We start from the raw sequence: 22,145 nt of genomic DNA on the forward strand, positions 1-22,145 counted from the left end.
TGCATGTCGGTGATGAGGCTTGAAAAGAGATGAAGCTGGCTGGGGGTGGGAGGGATGGGGGAGGACTGGAGAGGGTGAGTTAAACGCAGAAAGAATAAGAATGAATGATGACAAGATTTGCTCCTTTTTTGTTTCCCATCTTTTTATCCTCAAGAAGGTAAAAGAAACCAAATGTTTGTCTCTGAATGACCCGCACGGCCATCAGGAACACTTTGCTGCAGCCGTCAATAGTCAGATATTTCTTATTCAAAAAAGCAACATAATGTTATACCACCCAGAGATGGACTCACAATTTGGAAATTAGCTGATGTTGCTGTTGACAGCTCACACGATTTCCTGTCAGGCTGCAGTATAAATGCTTTGTTTTTGTTTTACAGTAACCTTGCACTATCTGACAGCCAATGAATAATGAGTCAGTTCGACATACAGCTTTGCTAGAAAGTCCTTTGCCACCGAAAAAAAAGAAATGTCAGAGGCTGAAGCAGATATTTGTGATTAAGAAATCAACACATTCAATCTTGAATTCCTTCAGAAACAATCGAATTAAAGCAAAAAGAGCAAGAAAGGTTTGTTTTTTTATCTGGTTTCTCTAAACATGTTGCTTCTCATTTGTTTTACAAAACTAATCCTTGCTGATGCACAAAAACAAATATTTTTATGTTTACAAAAACATGCAAAATCATTTATATTAGATTAATTTAGGATTTTCATAGTGGTGTGGTGAATACTCATTTTAATAAAAAAATCATTCCATTTTCATCCTGCAGAATCATGTGAATTTGATTAATTTTGTTTTTATTTAATCTTTTGTCTTTGCAAACATCAAAATGATGTTTTACTGGTTCATGACATTGTAACAGTGATGCCGATTTCCATCAAATGTGATTTTCTGACCTTTTTGTATTTGATTCTTTTCCTCCATGAAATGTAACTTATTCTCTGTCTCCTATTATGTCTCTGTTTGGTTTAGTTTTTTTGCAGAGTTTGTGTTTGATACCATATAATATAACCCTCACTTGGGTTGTCCTGGGATGTTTGGTTGAGGAGCCTTTGTTCATAGTTTAATAAGCTGCAATGAAAATGAATCGGCAACTATTTTCCAGTTTTTTTTCGGTCTTACATTATAATAAACTCATTATTTGGAGGTTTTGGAAAGTTGATTGAACAAAACAAGTCATTTTAATACATTTTTATAATCCAAGCGATTAATCGAGAAAATAATCATCAGATTATTGATAATGAAAACAATCATTAGTTGCAGCCTTAATTAGGCCCCTAACAATAATGACTATATCGACTTATAGTATATATACAGTAGATATATGGATATATGGACATGACCTCAGCCATTTTCGCCTCAATATTGCCTGTTGTGTTTACCTGCGTGTTTGTTTCCATAAAGATGGCAACATGAAGGCAGAATAAACAGCAGGGGTTTCCCTACCAATGTAAGACTTGGGATTGTGTTATGGTTGTGTGGTTTTATTGTATTATTGTTGTATTTGTTTGTATACTACTATCATATCAGTGGCATTACATGTTTTAAAATGCTAATAATATAATTTCTTACAGTTATTTCTGGAAAAATATAGCATCCAACAAAAATAGTTATCGTGGCAGTCCTAGTCCTAGTCATTTTGTTTTATTACTTGTAATTTCAGTGTATATCTGGTGTGTCTGTATAATGTTGAATGGCTTTGTCACGTGGATTACAACACATTTGACGCAGCCTTTTCAAGCCCCGACCTAACAGAGGAGGAGCAGACGGGTGGCAGAAGGAAATATGTACACAGGATACAGATGGTTGATTTAATCCACAGATTTTATTTCAACTAATTACAAAAGCCGCAACATTATGCTGGCAGTAAACCATCTAAAGACCAAGTATGTCTTTCATTAACATTTTGTTCGACAGTTTATGTTTAATCATCAGGTTGATATCTCAAATTGGCCAGGAAGGCTTTGAAAGGACAAATCATTTTGTAGTTTCGTTTTAACGGTTTTAATTTTTTAATTCCATCACTTTTTATTTTCACTCATGCATTCAGCACATGATTGCGTTTCAGATTAGAAGATGCGACGCATTCAGAAAAAGCAGTATATGAGACGATATGGCATTGTGACTACACAGCTGTGGGCTGTGATTGCAAAGCCTGTCTCTCTTGAGTTTGTGCGTATGTGTGTGTGTGTGTTGCCTACAGGTGACTCATCGCACTGCAGATGACCACAATGCTTTTCTGCTGCTTGAGCGTTCATGGCTCTCTTTCTACCGTTCCCCCTCCTATGATTCTCATTTTCTCACTCCCTTTCTTTGCATCCATTTTTTTTCTTTACACTCTCTCGCTATCTCTTTCTATCAGTGCTGTCTTTAGGCATTACAAGCCTGTATCCCCAGATTACATAATTCCCTACCTCGTTCCATTCTGCCTGGACGCCAGGGAAATGACACGCAGCAAATAAAGGGACGAGGAAACAGAACATTTACATTTTGAGGCGCATTTCATACATGACTCTGTTTTGTTCGCGACATTGTACCTGAGAAGCTTGGCCACCAGCAGCAGACCGGTCATCCAGCCCAGGTATAATGGGCCATAATGTCATGTTACGATCTGATTGGTACGTCAGAGAGAGGGGCGGCAGAAGGGGCTGGTGACAGAGCGAGAAAGAAAGAGAGAGGGGGAGAGAGAGTGGGGGAAATAATGATGATGATGATGACGGTGAGGGGCCATGAGCCGAAACAAAGGCAGAATGACAAAAAAAGAAGGTGAGATCAATTTGTGCCTGCCGCCTCATTTTCTGTTTCCCCTCCCCCCCTCCCTCTCTCTCTCTCTCTCTCTCTCTCTCTCTCTCTCTCTCTCCCAGCGTCCAACTTGCATCAATCATACATCCATTTACCCCCCATCCCTCTCTCCCTCTCAATTAGCCTCTCCTCCATTTCTTGTCCTCTGCTTCTCTGTCATCTGTATCCAGTGGCCCTGATTGTGAATGTTAAAACAGCTTTTCAAATGTGAGCAGGTGCTGTTAAAATGTTTCCTTGATGACGAATCTGAATGTTTACTGAACAGAGAGGCAGATGAGCATAAAAAACAGAAAGCAAACACTTGCACAAACTAACATGTAAGTTAGCTTAGCAAAATGTTATAGGAAGCTTTTCTGAAAAAAAAAGCAGCACAGAAGAATTACTGATATAAGGACGATAATAATGAAACTATTTTGTTTTAACAAGCTGGATATTTCATTCAAATGGTTTAGATGTGGAACAACTGAACAGAATTAAGTTGCTTTGTTGTATTTTATGTTTGTTTTCTAGGATAGGGCTTTGACTTTCAGTTCTTTGTTCACAAGATCATTGAAAATGATCTAAAACACTATATATTAATTTGTTATTTACATATCCAGTCATATATTTCACTATCCTCACATACAATGTGTTTAAGATATTGACTTAAAAATGTCTAAACATATAACTTATCTTTTACCACACATCTAACTATTCATTTCCCTTTCTTTTTGTATGAACTGCTTGAAATCCATCATAATTAAAATTTGCTTGATTGTAGATTAACCTAATCTGGGACATGCACATGTAGGCATACACTCACGCACACACACACACACACACACACACACACACATACACACACACACACACACACACACACACACGCACACAAACGCAGCATTTGCATTGTAATTACCCCTGAGCCCCTCTCCAGGCCCCTGTGGGGCCTCAGGCTGAAGATGATCTCAGAAGAGTCCCAGTTGTCCCATTGAGGAGATCATTAGCCTGGTTAGAGTAATCCACAACAACCCGCATGTGCGAGTGTGTGCACACACATGTGTGTGTGTGTGGGTGTGTGTCACTTGGGTGCTCATGCGTTAAGCAGCTGTTAAATGGACTCCAGGGCCTTTAGTGTCCGTGGGCATTAGCTTTATTGGTGTGATCTGAAAAGTTATTTAGTGACAGCTGGGATTTCCCTCCCCAGGGACGGAGCTGCTGACGACTCATGATAGCAGGCATGAATGAAAGGGGAAATAGGCGTTAAATTGAAAGACCTGGAAAACTGCTGGGAAAACCCCCCACTGAATTGATTTAAAAAAAACAAAAAAACTAATATTTGATGTTATGCATTTCGTATTGTTTTTTTAAATTTTATTTATCTACAAAATGATGAATGAAGTCTTGTTTTATTAACTTTTAATAAAAAATTAGATTACTTCATTTTGAAGGTTAATGGAACTGCACAATGATACAACAATACTTTTAACATCTTATTTGGGTAACAACAAACCCAAGCATTAAGCATTTGATACCAGACATTAACAAAATGTGTCTTTGCTTCATTCTGTCTGAGAATCTGCATGTTCAAGTGTGTAAATGTATATTCTGTAATTTTTAATAAAAAAAGCAAAAGCTGTGGTCTCCATCAGCTTCTTTTTTTGCAGGATCATTTCAGTAGGCGTCACACAGTATGGCTGTGTTTTGTGTTCTATAGGGTTTAGATGATCCGTATCAAGGCTTTTAGAGCAGCTCTTTACTTGCCTGTCTTGGCTTAAGACAGCAAACATGTGCATGCAGTGTTGTATTCTCACATGGGCTTCTAGACTCTTTGAACCAAGGTGACCCCAGCCAATCGACGGCCCCTCTCTCCTTGTATATCTCTTTCTGATTCTCCTCTCTCCTCCCCCTACCATTTTCCTCGCAACACTGCTGTTTGGAAAAATTATACTCCCTTTACACTCTCTGCTGGAAAAGAGTGGAGGGACGGGGCACATTGAGGGGGGAGAGGGAGAGAGGGCAACTGATTGCTCCTATTGTTTAAGAGTGAGGCTTGCAGCCTCTTAGAGGGGTAATTGGCACACAAGGGGGGTAATGTGTTTGGACGGGAAAGGGAAGTTAAAGAAAGAGAAATTAAACGAAAGGTGGTGCAGGGCTTGTGGAAAGGATGCTGTGGATCAGATAAATCTAAACCTTTCTGATTGAATCTAATGTTCTGAAATCAAATAAATAAAAATGGCTATAAATTCACATTTATTTGATATACACTGTGTTCTTGAATGTTTTGTAGTTTGGAGCTCTTTCATTTTCATGTGATTTTTATGTTCCAAGGCAAAGGAGCCATTGCAATTAAATCGCCCTGTAGTTTCATGGGTAAAATGTAACACAATCTAGAGTAGTGAGTCGACTTATCATTACACACAAATGACTATACTACAGGTAAACAAAAACCTGAAATGACATTAAAACAAAAACAAAAACAAATCTTTGTACTCATGTGTAGAGGGATATGAAAAGAGCCTCCAAAATAATCACTTCTACAAATTAAAATAGTTATCAGCAGGAGATCTAGTATACATGCATGTGGGAACATTTTCTCTACAAGCCAAATTGGATGTTGATCATGGAAGAGTCACGACTAATTAAATATAAATTGCATTGTATTTGAATGCTTTTAGTTACTTTACATCGCTGTCAAAAACATTGCTTTAGAATACAAACAAAACATGATATAGGATACCTGTAAAGCTAATACATAATGTTTTTATACATTTAACTCAGGATTGTGAGGTGAATAAACAATATCTATACATTTTCCTCACAGGAAGTGTATGGTGCCAAAAATATATCCAGCCAACACCGTATAATACAGCCGTCACACTCTCTTTTGTGCCTGTTTTGGAGCAGGCTCTGCCACCATTTCCTGCTATTTATGATGTTCTTATTCTATTTCTTACTCTAATTTCTATCTGCATGTGTCATTTGTTTATCGTCAAGCACTTGGGGAAAGTGCAGGTGTTAAAAGTGCTTTTTAAATAAACTTGAATCAACTGAAGGAGAAGTAATTTCCAAAGCAGCCGAGAAACAGCAAGTTGAATGTAAAGGATATGATATTATGAAGATAATTGAACAATTTCCACAGTTTAATCACTCAGATGCGGTATTTTTGAATCACAAGCCTTGCATATCTTATTCATAACCATACAACCATAGATAATCAACAACATACAGTACATTCCAGGTGATTCTGAAATCCTGCTCTTACAAGGATGACCTTTAACCAGCAGGGTGACTCGAACGTCACGCAGTGCAAATTGTATTGTAAGAACTATCAAGTGTGCAGTATTATCTGAGAGAAGAGTTTGCTTTACTGCGTCATCAAAGCGAGTCCTGCACGTCCCTCTGTATGTCTGTGTGTCTATTTCATATTCCAGTCACAAGCAGTGTGGTGCAACTGCTCAAAGGGTACGATTTGGTATTTTGGAATTTTTTTTTTTGGGGGTTGATAAGTTTTGTGCCTCAAGGTCTGTCTGGGATGGGATGACTGCACGCAGGGAGAGTGCATGCTCAACACGCTCGTGACCACAATCGTTTTAGCTTGATACCCGTGATGAAAGAAAAAAAGGAATATAGAAAAAAGAATAATTTACATTCAGTTTGCAAGTATGCTTAAGACGCTGCCAACATTTTCGAGTGCTCCAGAATGCGCCTACGTCCGTGCTTGTCTACATACTTGTGTGCGTGTGTCACAAATTAGTGTACTTGTAAGACTATTATTTGTGATATTATTTTGTGCGAGTGCGTGTGTAGGTGTGTGTGTGTACAGTGTGTCTAAATTGGAAGGCTGTAATTAAATGCGTAGACCTCTCCACTATCTCCTCCTCCAGCCAGCGCCAGTGACGCACAAACCGCAGCACAGCCATGAGTCATCGGGCCCCCAGGATCACCACCCCTCCTTCTATCTCTCTATCCCTGCCTCCATCCACCTCTACACAGCTCTCTATAACCCTCTCTGCCTCTCACAACACATTCCCATGTCCCACTCTTTCTAAATTATCCAGCATCACGCGCACAACACAAGCTGATGCTTTTTTCCCTATACACTCCTTGAGGTTCATGCTCAATTTCCACCTAGATCCGACACGCTCCTGTTTATCTCTCCACATCTGGCCGTCGCTCCCTCTACTACACCCCCGCCACCTTCCCTCTTCACTCGATCTGTCTTTACCCTCTTTATCTCCCCTGTTAACCTCTCCACGCCCACCCATGAACCGGTGGGTTATTGAGTTTGCCACAGTTGCAGGCAGACGGGGAACACAAGGAGAAATCGCGAGGAGAAAGAGAAAGAGGGAGTTATGGGGAGACATAAGAGACGGGCTGAATTTGTGAGTGGGAGCGGTGGGAGACGTCGGCGGGCGAAAGAGCAGCAGTGACAGTGCGTGCAGTGAGAGGAGTAGACAAGGCTGCAAACAAGTGAGAGGAAGCAAGAGAGAGAGGGAGAGCATGATTTGAGGCATTTGCCACCTGGCGTCCTGAATCATTATCTGACTCATGCTAATCTCTTATCTTCTCAGCCAAACACACACACACACACACACACACACACACACGCACGCACACACACACACACCAAACGTTTTTCTGTAAAACTAGCACGAGGGGAGTGAAAGCAGCAATTTCTGAGTGTCAGACCGGGAAAGAGAAGGAATCAGGGGGCACCGGAGAGTAAGGATGAGAAAACACTCGAAGGAACGCACAGGAGAGATTCTCTCTCGACTCTCTGACGAAGTCTCCGACGTAGTTAAAGAGGAAAAAAGGGGATGTTTCACTTCCATCTCTCAAGAGTGTTTATGATATGAGTAGGAAGGGAGAGGATATTAAATGTATGACTCATAAATGTGTGTGCCTCTGTGCCCCACCAACGCCCTGCAGAGAGGGTTGCATCCACTGCTGCAGGAGGGATAAAAAAAAGGCAATTTCGTGCTTTACTTGGTGTGGTTATCCAATTAGTTACACAAAACATGTGGCTAAGCGGATGTATGCCAATACGCTTCCGTTCCTGATAGATGTTTTATCCCCGGGAGAGCCTTCACAAATATATAGCACAGCTGTCTGATGAAATATTACATTTTTAGTGCAATACTTTTTGTATTCGGCATTGGTTGTTTCAGTTTGACGAGGGATCATGCACTATTATCCTCTGAGCTGACAGTGATAATTCAAGGTATTCTGCTCACAGATGCCCTAAGCTGTGTGTTAATTTACAAAGCCACGCGGCTCGATTGTGCGAGGGTTTCCCAAGGTGTAAGTATTATTTATTATCTTGTTCTAACATGTGCACATTAATCGTGTGTACATCCTGGACGTTCCTGATAAAGCCACAGTTGTTTTCAACATTTGAATGAACCCCAAAATTACACGTGTAAATCTTTATTTAGAATAGGCTCTATCTGTAAATGAAATATAAAAAACTGTCTGCTCTAATACAGAATAATGTATACATTTTTACTGCAAGACAGCAATGCCCCCAAAGAAGTTGTGTGCCACCTCTTTACTCTGCAACTTGAAACTTTTCCATGTGGATTTCAAAGTTTGTGATACACAACAGGGACACCGGTTGCCTACATATGCAGGGAACACAACACAACTTTTACTTGAGCACTGATAATTTAAAATCTGAGAATTGCAGTGGGCGAATGACTCAATGTTATGGCACTAGATACTACTTCACTGGAGTATCCCTCATTTATTTCAAACATCTGAAATATTTATGGCTCGAATTTGGACCTTGCCTGAAGAATACAGATTTTAAATGGCCCACGAGAGTTGGGCTTTCAAAAAAAACTAAAAACATTATGTCTAGCAAACACTGTCAGTTGGTGATAATATCTGTGTATGGGATTTAAAGGATTGCCTCTAGCCTTCATAGCCTAATTTCTGAATACATCTCTTTGCCTACGCCTGTCAGAGAACCTACAGAAAGTGGTATACTTGGAGTATGTGTGCAAAAAAAAACAACCTGTTAATATTCGCAGACAAGATTTGAACTTCATAATAATAAGATTATCTGAAAAATGTAGCCCTTCATTTCTTCCGTTAAGTATTCATCTTGTTCTGAGGCTTTGTTCAGTATCCCAGTGGATCTGAGTCATTTCAATTTTAATCTCTCCCTCTTAGAATAACAGTATGTCTATATTTGAAATGTGCTCTGTCTCCAGCATTGAATGTTAAGTAAACTGCTGTGAAACTAAGACATTGTTCCTTTCAACTCCAGAATACAATCATACACCACTTTGCTGTATGTTATTGGCTTACGTGGACACATGTGTTTTCTAACAGCCTGTAATTGTTGCCTCCTGGAACTAGAGTGAGCCTATGTGAGTTAGAAGGAAGGTTACGATATTGTAACCCCAGGTCTATATTTACCAGTGGCTGGCCGTGCATTTATACTTGGGCCTTCCGTGCTGTCCTACTACAGTTGGAACAGCTACGATGCAGATACATGAATCCGTGCATGACGGGACGCTACATCATTAACGGACAATGCACAGTCAAATTAACGTAATTAACACAATGACAACAACAAAGTCATAAGAACCAGTTGCATATACTCATATGACAACAAAGCATGACACATCAATCCAGCAAACCTGCAGCGGATCCACACATTCCACCACACAAGAGCACGAGCCATTAAAATATTATTCATAAAAATGACACGATAGACAAATAAACAGTAGTAATGTTAATGCAGATGTAAACAAACAAATGCAGTTTGTCACTTACCGAATGCTGTTCACTTAAAGACAAAGTCCATCCTCCTTTCTTTGTTGACAAAGAGTTTGCATCGTTTCAGTTCCAGTAAGAAGTCCTTCTCGATTCATGGACGCCAGATCCGCGGCCGGACCGTGGTTGTGGAGCTCCGTTCCCTGCGAACGTGTTCGTTGATCTGTAGATCCACTCGGGTTTCTCCAAAAGTTTTCAAAAGCACTGTAGTGTCCTGCCGTGCTATGGCGTCCTCAGGTTAGCGTAGCGTAGCTCCAAACACCAAGACGCTCAGTTAAAACGAAACACATTCCCAGACATAAAATGTGCGACGCTGTCAGCCAGGAACACCGTTCATAACAATAAATAAACTATCTTTCAATTTGAACTCTTACTACTCCAACTAACTTCCGCCAGCTTCCTTAAAATTAGTCACGCGCTGGCCCACTGACCAATCAAGGCGCACGTTAATGCAGGCGTACTATAATTACTTAGGAGGCTACCTCGGTGCCACTGGCACGTCAAAGAATACACCCAACATGTCAAACTAAAGATCTAATTGGTTGAAGACTATGACAATCAACAATATCGTCCCCATTTACTTAAACTGCAACATCTACCTAGCGAGCATCGGGCCTCTCTCCTTACATAGAGAAATAGAGGCTGAATCTGATTGGATAAAAGCTCTCCTTAAAAAAAGCTGCACTGGATACTGGATAAGCTTCCTGCAGTTTCATCCATGTAACAGAAAAAAAGACATCCCGACTACTTCTGATTGGCATCTGCACGTAACTTTATGTTATTCTGGGTTTGTCTTCAGCATGCAGCCTGAATCCCCATAGTGTCTCTGAATAGCTAATCTTTGACAAGTAGAGCAACGGACAATAAAGCTAATAGAGAGGTTGAGGCTTGGCTGTTTGCTTTGGGAGAGTTCATTAAAAGTTACCACCTCTTTGCACTTGTAGCGCTGACTGGAGCACTGATTTGATATTTTGTTATAGCCAAACTGCAGCATTGCAAGATGGGAAATGTTTTGTACGAGAGGTTTAAAATGATCTACTTTGAGGAAAATGATCGTACGCAAGTCATAACCACAAGAACAAATAGACATAAATGTGTAATTTTACAAAGTATTTTACTACTTTTTGACATGCCTTCTACAAATTTACCCACAGTGTTTTTTTTAAAGTTAGCTATGATGCATGGAAGGGGTAATGTGTCCATAAGTCTGACAATTTTCATAATAACCTACTATTACGTGAGTCATATTCATCCCCATCGAGCATGACTGGCTGGAAAAGTCACATAAAAAGAGATGCATAAACACAGATATAAATTTAAATGAGAGTGCAGACTAAAATCCAACTACTAATTGCAGGTGTCACAAAATGGTCATACGTTATGGCACTTTTTGTCATTGTTGACCAGACTTCCTACAGAGACAAAAATTACGCTGCTGCTGAACTGTCTAAAGTGACTTTATGAATAATTTGCAAGATTGTTGATCATGAATCTAGCAGTTGAAAATGGAATCAAAAGCCGCTATCCACATTTGTACACATTCATTAGCAAAAGTTCTACTGGATGTGTACACATACTGTACATACAGTTAAACCTTTGCTAACAAATAAAACCAAAAACTCTCAACATTGTGACAAAATAATCAATTATTTTTTAAAATCTAAAATCTGTTCTTAAAAAAGGTCTCACCATACAAAACATCTTCTGTTGAGAAGCTGATTATGTAGAGTAGAATTACAGACTTGACCTATCATGCTACTAAGCAACATCTATCATTTACATATTTGACAGCTAGCTACCCTTTCTTGGAGTGACAAAAGAAATGATGGAATAACTTAACCAAGCTACAAAGCTACTAAACTATAGATTATGTAAACGCAAAAACAAAACTGTGAAAAGCGACAAAAGCAGGCCAGCATCTGACAGTTAACATGTAAGCTAACATAACGTTAGATAACAATATAAATATCTTGAGCATTGGATATTGCTGTAATATAATTGACATTTAATTTTGTCTTTTTAATTTACTGTTAATCTTTTGTATTTAGTTAAAATACTACTAATGTGAATGAGTATAGAATTCATGTTGTAAAGTCTAATATCCCCCCGTTTTCTATTGTTAAGCTGCTTGTCTTAAGCTAAACCCACACAGTGGATACTGTGTTTTAAAAGGGTCTACATAAATAAAGTTTTTTAATTCTAAATGCTACGCTAACATCACCTTGAGATACTCAATAGATGACTGGACCAAAACACGAATGGACAATTTACGCTGTAGTTTGCACAGAATACCATGGTACAGACATTCAATGTCTTTCTGAACTTCCATGGCTTTTTCATGAAACACGATCATGATGTCAACATTTTAATAGTAACTATAAATATAACTTTGGTTTTCTTTACATCAAGCATTAGTCTCACGGAGACGCCAATGTTTAGACTGTGTACAGGTCCATCAGTTTAATGATTCAATGGTTCTGTCCACCAGGGTCAATAGAAAACAAATCCAAAGTGTACTAGTTTATCAGCACGACATCTGTCCAGATCAGGATGGGCACAAGATGAAATGTTTCAATTACACTATCCGATTCCCTCTCTGTATGAACCGAACACAAAATACATCACTGAGGGGTTTCAATGAGAGTCTGTTACCAAGACAGCTGACCAAAGGCCTTTTCACGCCAAGTCCGAAACAAATTTACGGTTCGTAACACCCATCAACCTTTCACACCAGCATGCTTTTTTTTCAATTAAGAAAGCGTATGCAGCAGAAGTTCAACTTCTGAGTAATGAAGCTGCGTATTTATGATCTATATGATGTAAAATATCTCCTGTGCTCTGTGATTGTGGCCAGGAATTCCACACTCGCCTTGAATTTCATTTCTTTTTTCTTTCCTGTCTGCCCAATTTTTGTATGATGTAACTCTATTTCTCCACAGTCTATTAGAAAAAAACAAAGGTTGGGAAATGTATGTGAACACAATGAATTCTGGAACAATGGTTTTGTCCCTAATTACAACAATGGAGCCTTCCTATTATGCTAGGCTTTGGCTGGTGCCCATTCTATATAGTAACAAGTGATGAGGCTCTTTGGTTTATTTATAACTGATGGAGATTCCCAAGTTGTTTGTTTTGAATAAAACACAGAGGCTTCGATTAAAAGTAAAAAAAAATGTGAACGAACAGTGTGAGAAAATACTCCACCGGCTCTTGGATGTAAGAGAACATTGCTTGTATATTTATGTATATTAAATGATATAAAGCCTCTCATACATTTGTGTTCAGGCCGTCTTCTTTTTCTTGTTTGCTTTTTGTCTTCTGTCAATGCTGTCTCTTGTTCTTTCTCCAGCAGACACAGAGATAAGCATGCTCATGCCTGGAAATAGAATATATAGAGGAGAGATACAGAAAAGAGGAGAAACGGTAAGTTATTAGCATGCATGCAGCCATAATAGAGGAGGTGATGAGAGGAAATGATAGGAGACAAGAGAAGTGTTTATGACATTTTGTTACATATAGAAAACACTGCTTTGTTTCTGGGAGATCAGTGTCTGGATTAACAGAAGTGACAGATAAAGAAATGGGAAATTTCATTGTATGCTGCTATCTGGGAAATGGATTTTGTGAATACTGAGCTGGCTGGATATAAGCTTTTATTCAGTCCTTTACTGCCTGAATCCTTTTACATTTACAAGCTCAGGTTGAACGGCTACACTGAGGACTTTTTATTTCTCTGTCTATAAAAGATATTATAAGCTCCACAGATTATGTAAAATATAATAGAACATCCACAAACTTCTTGCGCATTCATTCACCTCAATGGGCCTTATTCATGAACATTTCAGTATGCTTATCCTAAATCGGTTATTTTTTTCTGTGAGGTTTGCCCATACGGATTTAATGCCACCTGTTCGTAATTAAGTGCACATTTGTAAGATTTCATCATTATCATTATAATTCTCTCTTCTCTCTCACTCAAAGTCTGTCGGAATATGACTCGTTAGTAGGTCTGGAGAATGTGGGAATTTTGCTTCTATATGAAAAAATTGGTGAATGCCACAAATTCATTTGACATTTTTTCGCTTTCTTGTTGAGAGTTAGATGACAAGGACGACACATTGTATGGTAGATAACGCAGCCAGTTAGCTTAGCACAAAGACAGGGAACGGGGAAACAAAGAGTCTGGCTTTGTCCAAACGTAACAAAAATACTCTGAATGCTACTGTTTTACAGCCTTGTTTGATCCATCCACAAAAACTCAAGTGAAAATCAGACGTGATTTTACCAGAGGTTTTACAGATGATTGTCTTAGCTGGTAGCCAAGCCTTTATGCAAAGCTAACACTCTCTCCTGGCTCAAGCTTCGTGTTTAAGGAATAGGTCTAGTCTGAGCAGGGATTCAGACCAAAAACATCACTGTATTAAAACAGATCAAGATGTTCCAGACACCACCATGTCGAAATATTTGATCTGATTTCATTTCTTTATTAAAACCTGACTCCCACAAATTGTAAATATTTTTAAGAACCATGTCAGATTAAGATTTTTAACGGTTTTCAGAAACTCTATGAAATGTTTTAAAGCTTAGATTATCAGGAAGTGCAGTTGGCTTCTAACGCGGGCATATAAAAGAAACAAGTTGTTGTGAGACTGTGTTTAATTATATTTCAAACTTAGCAACACAAGCCTTTTGACAATAGCTTGAGGTTGAGTCACTGCAGTGCATGCCCACCACATTTAGAGTCAACTCCTATTTCAAACTCTAATCATCACACATGTGCTAATGATTATACTGATTACCTAATTGGCAGCTTCTACCTACAGTATGTTGTTGCATTTACACGAATGTTGACACTAAAACTTGACACAATTCCTCTTCTATTGCATTTTCAAGTCATAGCAGAGACAAAAGTAGTAAAACATTTTCTGCTGCACTTTCAATTTTGGTGTTTATAGCCAACACAGAAGAAATTAGGTCTTTTTTTAAACCCAAATTGGTCGTCCAATTCATTCAAATTTCTAACCGATTGGTTGTCGTTTGTTGGTTTCAAGGCCGTACGCTACGCCGTACCCTGTGCTGTGGTGCACCTCCTCAAAAATGTAACATATCACAGCAAAGCCGACTGCAACAACTGTGATTGGTCCGCTTCATCGCATTTCCTACACATTACAGTCTGCCCCTTCCTGTCTGAGAACATGAACCAAATCGACAAGAAGTTAACTGAGGATTTCGGTAAATATATACATTTTTATGACTATTTTTATTATTTTTATTTACTTATTATGATTATTATTATTACAGACTGTGTTGTGACATAAACAAAACAATGCTGCAGAACAGACAGACCCTTTTTGAGGACACGGTTGTCTTCTTTGAATTAACTTTATTGGACTTGACAATGAACAAAGCCAGTCAGGGGTTCAATATTTGTGTGTTCTGTGCAATATGAACATAGACGTTTAACATTTTGGCATAAAAGCTATACATGTGTATTAATAACAATGTACAATGTCTGCCCATTTTTAGTTTTACCGTGTTGTGATGTTTTTATCCAGTTGAGCACTTTTGTAATCATATATATCCAAATAATGCAATTATTTTTTATTATTAATGTACAATTTAGTACGAGTTGCTAACTCTAATGCATCATATCTCTGCCTCAGACAATTACAGCTTATCATTTGATGGATTGTTTTTAAAATGGATCCATGATGGAAAGTCTTGTTTAAGGTCTTTGCCAAACATAATGAAGCTTGATATCTAAATTATAAATCTTGAGCCAAAATGAATCAGGGAGAGATAATGATTAACAAGTGAGGGACTGATTACATTCCTGCGTAATCGTAACCCTGCATTAATCGTGATAATTTCCCTCACTCTGACACCTCATGTGAGCTTGTCCTTATTTTGCTGCGATACCATTAAGTTGACATCAAAATTGTATTAACTGGACCCTGGCTTCCTGTTCGATATTAAAAAATAGGCAGTTTGTCTTGTAATCCGGCCTTCTGATATCCTTTTAAACAGCAAACCTGTTTCTGTGGGTTTGAAATCCCATTTTGCGAAATGTCAATAAATCTGCGCACACATCTATCAATATAAACATCTGATGACTGGATGATCAATAGAAGGGAAGGTGTTCCACTTTACAGTTACAGACACTGTAGCTCCCATTTGTTAAATCAGTTCAAACGTTTGATTATAGGTCTGGTGATTAATGGCTAGTAAATGAAAAAGTAAAAAAGTTCTCAGTGAAGCACGAAATATTTAAGGCGAGACCCTATATGGGCATAAACATTGCTTCATCATGCGCTGGTCAATTTCTAGAGTTTGGGCTATTTTGCTTTTTTAACATGTTTTCTTTTGGACTTCAGACTTTTCTATATGCGTCTGTTGATTTCTCCTTAATTCACCAAAAGTTATCATTAGATAATGATTAATTTGCATATTTAAAACTGCATTAAAGAAATTATTGTCTTATTGTTAATAATAAACAGGGGAAGTTTAATGGTGATATGTTAGTTAATTTTTGATACCGTATTCATCTAATAATCTGAGACAGAGTATTAGTTTCATTACTATCTACACTCTGAAGATTTTTACTGAGGGGTTTGTTCATATATCATTCATAGCCTGATTTATACATAATTTCGTTCCTAGAAATATGGCGAAAACAGAACTTTTATGGCTGTTGACAGTAATTTCTGATTCATGGAGTTGTGATATATTAGTTAATATTTTTATATGATATATGATTGAAGCTACATAATCCGCCTATAGCTTTCTATATCTATAAACCTCAAATCAGTTTGTTGCTCTATTACAAACACACACATACACAAACACTGAGCTGCGCTACTCTAGTCTTCCTCTGGAGGATCAGAGGTTTTGTCGCTGTAGGTGTCAGCGATGAGTCACACCGGCAAATTACCATGTTTCAAGCAGCTTTCAAATTACTTCCCTTCCAGTCGGGTGGTGCGCTGATAACTGATAACAGTTCCCATTTCAACAAGGAGTTTTGGAGGACTCTCTTTCCTTCTGTTTGCCTGCCTCAGTGTATAGCCTATGTGCAGCCTATGCCTGTTTGCATTAGGCCTACAGTGCAGTGCATGCTGCAAGGATGCCTTCATCATACAAAGACAAATAAGAGTTGATAGGTTTATCAAAAGCTAGGCCAGCTAGAAGTGCAGAAGAAATTATACAGAGTAAACACAAATGTTTACTCTAAATACATTTTCTTCACCTCAAACATATTGACCCTGGGGCTGCTGACATAATAAATCCATGATCCCTCTTCTTAAGAGTCAAGTGGGAAAATATTTTAGGAGAAGTCTATTAAATCTTTGCTCATAAAAAAGCTAATTTAAGTTGACCAGTGATTATTGAAGATATGTAGGGCATCTCAATCACCTACCTATTTCTATTACAGTAACATCACAGAAGCTCTTTGATAACACTGCATAGCTGCTATACAGTCCAAAATAAAAGCTGCTATATCGACAGCTTCATGCTGAAATTACCAAACACAGGGTTTTTCATAAGTTATTGAATATGGCACACATCACATACAATGCGTAGGTTGGCAGGGCTTTTGAAATTTGGCTCCTGTTATATTAAAAGGACTGCGAAAGCATGGTTCCCTGCCATTACATCTTCAGTCCGTGGCTTTGCCATCTGTGCTCTCAGGCGCAGTGATTGCAAATGATGTGGATGCAAGCTATTACTCTCATAAAGTGTAGGTTCTACTGTAGTACATTAAAGGCAGCTGGCTGCAGGCCAAGAGTCTTGTCTTGAGGCCTCGACTGTGCAGCACACTGCCTCTGAAACCATGTGTATGGGTGTGATTTTGTCAGGTTCGGGTTCAATTCACTTTCAATAGTGTGTTTGCTGAAGCATGTGCCAGATGTCTACAGGGGGAGAGGGGAAGAGATTGATGGTGAGCGCTGATGTCGCACGCTCTGATATGAGTCGCCTCATCAACCTCAAATTCATTGCCCGCTTCTGGCCTCCAACACCATCCGTCACTGACGCGACCAGTTTCTCAAAGGTTGCAATGCGCATTTTATAGCCAATATTCAAGGGGGTAAATAATTTCTGAGTAGCAGACAATGAAAGAGTAGGACAACAATCACCACAATGCACACACATTCACACAGAATCCACTTCCCGAGGGCTCCATTGACTCCCACCATAACTCTACTCGTAGGCCTAATTTATGCGCTAGACGTTTGGTATTCAGAGGCTGTTGCCAGCTTATTCTCCCACATCATCTATATTGGCTCATAGTATCAAATATTACTTCTAACACCATATTCATCAAGGTGGGGGTGTTAACTCATTACCTATGAGAGGATGGTGTTCATTCACAGCGCTGAACAATGTGAACAGAAAGACATTATTCTTTGCAGCGCTTGAAAAGGATTTAAGGGAGCTGAGAGGATGGAGGCAGCACAAAAATTGGGAAGATTTGATCTGTCACTTTTGAGACTTTTTCTTTCCTGTAAGCCACAAATATCTTCATGTTTTATTGATTCATTCAATTTTTTGTTCTATTTTTATATCACAGGATGAAGTGTATATGGACTTCCTAAAAATATTCTGCGTTCTGTTTACATTTGGTCCGGTTTTAACTGTCAAACTGTATTTTTCCCTGCATACATTAGCACACATTCATCCTTTAGAAACAGCACTGTACAAATAGACTAAACATGTTGATGTTCCCTCTTTGGAAAGGTTAACAGAGTAACGAGTAATAATGCATAGTCGAGACACTGATATATTGTTGGTGTCAAAGCTGCTTGCAGTTATTACAGTCCACATCACATATTCTATTTCCCCCCTTTAATATTCAGGTATATTTGTAACTCCACTTTGATTTATTACCACATCAAAGACAAGCATTTCAGTATCAATGTTATTAGTGGAAAAACATCTGCATTATGTCAATGGCGAACACCATTGTGTGAATTAAGCCTACTCATTCTTTTTAAATCTCACTGATGTCACCATGTCCTGCAATATCACTTTCCAGATGTAAACACAGCTGCTAAACTTTAAAAAAAACACAGTAACAGTGCATCAAACAAGTCTCTAGAACAGATGTTGTGTAAAACCATGTTCTGAGACGAGTAAACAGAGACCCGGGAGTGAGAGAGTAACCTCCTTCATCTGTACCTGAACCCTGACGGTTAGGGCTGAGGGATAAAAGATAATAATTATCATAATGTTATAAACATATTCCGTTATAAATCAGTTTTACACCATAAAACACATTTTCTTGTGTTCTCTGACACAAACAGAATGAATGTAGCTTGCAACAAATTCTAACTTTTGAAAAGCAAGTACAAAAAAGAATAAACCTCGATGAAACTGTAGATTATAGTGTGGGCGCCAGGGCCCTGCACACATCATCAAGTCCCAGCTATGCATTGTGTTGTAGGAACCTTACGGTGCAATTACTTGTCCTTCCCTCCCCTGACAAAGTGGCGTGGGCAGAAAAGCTTCTGTTAATCATGAGCTCTATTTTATCCAGGTAGAGACCCTTTGCTGTGCGAGGGAGCCGCATTAGCACACTTGCCGAAAGATCCCAAGCCCGCATTACCATAATGGTGGCCAAAATGTCAGCAAAAAAAACTGGGAATTCATCATTCCTCATCTCTCCCTGTTTTAAAAATGTCAATTTTCAGCTCCACTTGATGACCCTGCAGCCTTCAGCCCAATACCAACAGCGAAAAAGAGAGAGTTCATTCAATGGAACAAAAGCCCGTACATATGCAGTCATCGCCTCTTGTCTTGGCAGTTTGTATACGGAGAACCATAAGTGACAGCATGCCCGCAACCTCATTTGTCTATAATGTACATTACAGTAAGAGAGTGTGTTTGCCTCTGTGCATGTGTGTGTGAGAGAGAGAAAGAGAGACAGAGTGCATAACAGAGGGAGAAACGGAACTATTACTGTGAGGTGTGTGTGTTCTCCAGTGTGTGTATTCCATTAAATGTAAGCACGGTGTACCAGTGTTAATCTATGTGAGTGGCCAAGCAGGCGGCAGAGTGTGAGTCAGTGCGGGGGTGCGGACATGGAGTGAGGGTAAGGGGCCAACTAATGCTGAGTGGCAGTTGATAATGCCACACCGTTATATCAGCATCTGCCCTCCGGCTCCATGCTCACCTCTCCGAGCCTGCTGCTGCCATCAAGCATTTCAGAAGAGACACACACATGCACGCACAATGACACGACTGCCTTGCAAACACTCCGCATTCTGCAGCAAACAGTTCCTTGCACAAAATCTAATCAAACAGAGGTTATGTGGCGCCTCAAGCCATCGTATCAAATTACAACTTCATCTAATGTGTGCATATCTCGCCTGCCAACACAAAACAAATATTTGCACCCACAGACAGACACAGTCTAAACCTTCCTCAAAACAGAAACAAAGCGCCATTTTAGTTCCCAGGTAGAGAGTGAGCTTGCAACACAGGACTGTGTAATTGCTGCAGCGTCACCATAAGCTTCTGTATGTATATTTTTGATAAGCTTAAAAAGCCTTTAAAATTAGACATCAAACAGGATCTTTCTGTTCATCTGTACCTTATATTTCTCTGATCAGATAAGAAGTATCAGGAATCTAACATTCACATCAGTAGAGCGTGACATTTTGAATCAGGCCACACAATAATGAATGAATAAAGTCGGCCTCGTGTGACGTCTGCAGCTAATATCCAATTAACCTTAGAACAACGCTGATAATATGGAATCCCCGTCTGTGGTTAACTGAACGTACAGGGCAAGTATTAACACAGCACACACAGACACACACACACACACACACACCTAGAAATGAAAGCTGTGACGCAGTGAGAAACAAACCCGTATGAGGACTGACAGCTGAATTTAGTGGCACACAAGGCCAGGGCGGAGACTTGGCACTGATAAATGAAGTGTATGGAAATGAGCTTGGATTCAGCATTGTGTATAAACTTGTTTCTACATTATCCTGCACATGAATTCCAGTAATGTCAACAAGAAAGCTGAATATCAGACATACTATAGCTGTGTACTTATTTGCCCTTGAACCATAATGTACAAAATGCTCCATTACAGCAGACCTTGGGAATGAAGGTGGAAGTGTTTTATTTTATTTTATAATAAATAGAGCAGAAATAAAGTTGGAAAAATAACAGAGGTGAGTTCACATGAGTGGGTCATGTAGCCGAAGCATCCCTCTACAACCCAGAGTTGTTTACTTCATGGAGCCTTTGATTCTTATCCTGTTTCAGGCAGGAGTGAGGTTTAAAGCCTTTGGGCAGACTTAATTCCGCACCGCTACTTCTCAGTAAAGCTGCTGCATTTTTCTCCTTGCCTTGGTATTGATAACGATCAGAATTAGAGTCAGATAGCATACAGGTAATTATTAAGAAAAGCTGTTCATATACATGCATTGATTGGTGGGAACACTTTATGATAAGGGTATAAATCTGGTTCTTAAGTATAGCGCAACTAATGCATGAGTCATGATGATTAAATGAATCATCAATGAATGCAGGATGCATCATGACTTCCTGTTAGTGACTCAATAATTGTTGACCATCAGTTCACGTGATTAGATCATGCTTAATATCATCGATCAATACATTTTAATTCACAGATCATATCACCAAATTAGCTGGTTTAATCAAACTGGTACCCATATGTGAACTTCCACACGTTTCTACGATGTAAACTGTTGACGAATGCTTAAACACGTCTGTCCAGTCTCCCTTAATTTGTCAACTGGCACTTGCTGTTTTTGGTTTCAGTGCTCTTCTTCTGTGCTACAGTTCCCTTGAACAAAAACAAAAAAAGAAAACCTTATGTGCCACCCCCTCCTGTGAGATGATTGCATCTGACTACAATAACACAACATTTTTAAGAGAATAGGTTCTTCTGCTTTTTGAAGAGGCTGATCAAATGCATGGGTCTGAAATGTCCTACACTATGTACATAACTGGATTCTAACTAATTTGGGGGAATATAAATGTACGTAACTAATCACATAAAAATCAAAGGGAGTTAACTTCTGAATGGCGAGCAACAACAATTCATGATACATCCTATATTCATTCATGCATTAAATCACTGTGAGTCACTGAAGCATTAAAGGTTACCGATTAGGACACAAATGGTTACTCACTTGTGTCTCTGTGGTGTGAAAAAAAGAATGGTGATATGTTAAGAGCACAATGTGCTGCTGACAGATGGAGAGCAGCCAGAAATCATATGAGGCAGCGGGTGGAACATTGTGCAATCCCTGGAAATTGAGCAGAAATTGAGAAGCAAAGCACTGCTCCCTGTGGCCCGAGAGCCATGTAGCCACAGAGGATCAGGGCCACCTCAGACAAAAGCCTAACAACGAGGCTGCAAGAGAAATCATCTCCTGGAGTGCACACCACTTTTCTGTCTGCAGCCGCAGATGCAAGTCATTGATTCTTTGGAGCACGTCACTAAATGACCCTAATTGATAGCCTGTGAATAAGGTCACTCATATTTTTTTTTCTCCCCCAGCTCCTGAATCCGAGACAAACCGGCGCAGAGGAAGGAAGG

The 22,145-nt window shown here is 39.2% G+C and overlaps 1 protein-coding gene across 1 annotated transcript in view; it reads right to left on the reverse strand.

Moving 5' to 3' along the window:
* LOC116397282 (multidrug and toxin extrusion protein 1-like) overlaps positions 1-22,145 on the reverse strand; it is a 37,607-nt gene that overhangs the window by 13,605 nt on the left and 1,857 nt on the right. The gene's annotated exons all lie outside the window — the stretch shown is intronic.

The sequence above is a fragment of the Anarrhichthys ocellatus genome, unplaced genomic scaffold (assembly GCF_004355925.1).
Source record: "Anarrhichthys ocellatus isolate YVR2014 unplaced genomic scaffold, GSC_Weel_1.0 scaffold65, whole genome shotgun sequence".
NCBI classification, from domain to species: domain Eukaryota; kingdom Metazoa; phylum Chordata; class Actinopteri; order Perciformes; family Anarhichadidae; genus Anarrhichthys; species Anarrhichthys ocellatus.